This window comes from Peromyscus maniculatus, chromosome 6, assembly GCF_049852395.1.
Source record: "Peromyscus maniculatus bairdii isolate BWxNUB_F1_BW_parent chromosome 6, HU_Pman_BW_mat_3.1, whole genome shotgun sequence".
NCBI lineage: Eukaryota > Metazoa > Chordata > Mammalia > Rodentia > Cricetidae > Peromyscus > Peromyscus maniculatus.
Window position 1 is genome coordinate 74189683 of NC_134857.1, and position 2656 is coordinate 74192338.

Genomic DNA, 2656 nt, shown 5'->3' on the forward strand with positions numbered 1-2656 from the left:
TCCATTTCTTTTAGGTTTTCCAGTTTTGTGGAGTAGAGGTTTTTGAAATATGACCTTATAATTCTCTGGATTTCCTCAATGTCTGTTGTTATGTTCCCCTTTTCATTTCTGATTTTGTTGATTTGGATTCTCTCTCTCTGTCTTTTGGTTAGTTTGGATAAGGGCTTGTCTATCTTGTTGATTTTCTCAAAGAACCAACTCTTTGTTTCATTAATTTTTTGTATTATTCTCTTAGTTTCTAATTTATTAATTTCACCTCTCACTTTGCTAATTTCCTGGCGTCTATTCTTCCTGGGAGACTTTGCTTCTTCTTGTTCTAGAGCTTTCAGATGTGCTGTTAATTCACTAGTGTGGGATTTCTCCAACTTCTTTATGTGGGCATTTAGTGCTATGAATTTCCCTCTTAACACTGCTTTCATAGTGTCCCATAAGTTTGGGTATGTGGTGTCTTCATTTTCATTGATCTCTAGGAAGTCTTTAATTTCTTTCTTTATTTCTTCCTTAACCCATTGGTGATTCAGTTGAGCATTATTCAGTTTCCATGAGATTGTAGGTTTTCTGTAGTTTTTGTTGTTGTTGAAATCTAGCTTTAAACCATGGTGGTCTGATAGAACACAGGAGGTTATTCTGATTGTTTTGTATCTGTTGAGATTTGCTTTGTGGCCAAGTATGTGGTCGATTTTAGAGAAAGTTCCATGGGGTGCTGAGAAGAAAGTATATTCTTTCTTGTTAGGATGGAATGTTCTGTAGATATCTATTAGGTCCAATTGGGTCATGACATCAGTTAAGTCCTTTATTTCTCTGTTAAGTTTCAATTTGGGAGATCTGTCCAGTGGTGAAAGTGGGGTGTTGAGATCTCCCACTATTAATGTGTGGGGTTTTATATGTGGTTTAAGCTTTAGTAATGTTTCTTTTACATATGTGGGTGCCCTTGTGTTTGGGGCATATATGTTCAGAATTGAAACTTCATCATGGTCGATCTTTCCTGTGACGAGGATGTAATGTCCTTCTTGATCTCTTTTGATTGATTTTAGTTTGAAGTCTATTTTGTTGGATATCAGGATGGCTACCCCTGCTTGTTTCTTAAGACCATTTGATTGAAAAGTCTTTTCCCAGCCTTTTATTCTTAGGTAGTGTCTGTCTTTGAATTTGAGATGTGTTTCTTGTATGCAGCAGAAAGATGGGTCCTGCTTTCATATCCATTCTGTAAGTCTATGTCTTTTTATAGGTGAATTAAGTCCGTTGATATTAAGGGATATTAATGACCAGTGATTCTTCATCCCTGTTATTTTTGGTGGTAGTCTGTGTGTACTTCTCTTCTTTGGGGTTTACTGTTGTGGCTTTATCTGAAAATAGATTATTTTCTTATACAATACGATTATAATTTCCCTTCCCTGTACTTCTCCAAGTTCCTCCCCACATCCTCTCCACTCTGGATCTACTCCCTTTCTGTCTCTCATTTGAAAATATCAGGTTTCTAAGAGATAATGACCAACAATGACGAAAAAAAAAGAACAAGAAAAGAAAAAAATCCATATCAAATTTGGACAAGGCAACCCAACAGAAGAAGAAGAGTTCTAAGAGCAGGCACAAGATTCAGAGACCCACTTGTTCTCATACGTAGGAGTCCATTAAAAATAGTAAATAAAAGCTATAGTAAATACACAGAAAACCTGGTGCAGACACATAAAGGCCCTGTGCTTGCTGCTTCAGTCTCTGTGAGTTCATCTTGCACAAATAACTAACCATGGATAGTAGTGCCATGACACTCCTCTCCTTTGTGTCCACACGAAAAATGCCTTAACAAAACTTTCCTCCAGACTTGAGAGGCCAAGTGACTTCTAGTCTGTTTCCTATTTGTGTGAAAGTGTTGTATTCCTTTGAAATGTAATGCAGGAATTGATCAAAGGGAGTCATGTGTGCCTGGAACTAAGGATGAGCACACCCTAGAAGCTCTATGTACTCCATACACATCCCTACATCAAGGGGCTCTGAGGCCACCACCGTATCCATTTCTGGTCTCTGGGATCTCACTGGAACCTTCAGGAATATACAAGAGTAGCCACCAGAGAAGACTGCTAGGACATGGATTTAAGCCACTGGAAAGTCCGTGTTGGTAGGCTGACAATTACACTGGGTGTTCAGGAAACCTGTGTACCAAAAGCCTTTCTTTTTTGTTTGTTTGTTTTGTTTTGTTTTTTGGGTTTTTTCTTTTTTTTAATTAAGAAATTTTCTACTCACTCCACATATTATCCACAGATCCCCACTCTTCCCTCCTCCTACCCCTCAGCACTCTTTCCCAAGCCACCCTGCATCCCCACATCCCCCAAATGGAGGTCTCCCATTGGGAGTCAACAGAGCCCAGCACACTGAACCTAGGCAGGTTCAAGCCCCTTCCCACTGCACCAAGGCTGTGCAAGGTGTCACATCACAGGCACCAGATTCCAGAAGCCTGCCCATAGTCCAGGGACAGATCCTGAGCCCTCTGCCTGGGTGCCCACCAGGAAGCCTTTCTAAGGTGTGCTTTTTTTTTTCTTTTCGTTTTTTTTTTAAATATGAAACGCTTCACGAATTTGCATGTCATCCTTGCGCAAGGGCCATGCTAATCTTCTCTGTATCGTTCCAATTTTAGTATATGTGCTGCCGAAGTGAGCAC

The 2656-nt window shown here is 39.7% G+C and overlaps 1 non-coding gene across 1 annotated transcript; it reads right to left on the minus strand.

Moving 5' to 3' along the window:
* Positions 1-2549: 2549 nt before the first annotated feature.
* Positions 2550-2656, minus strand: LOC143274072 (U6 spliceosomal RNA). The gene has a single exon (XR_013052467.1). It is a non-coding gene; the product is annotated as a U6 spliceosomal RNA (small nuclear RNA).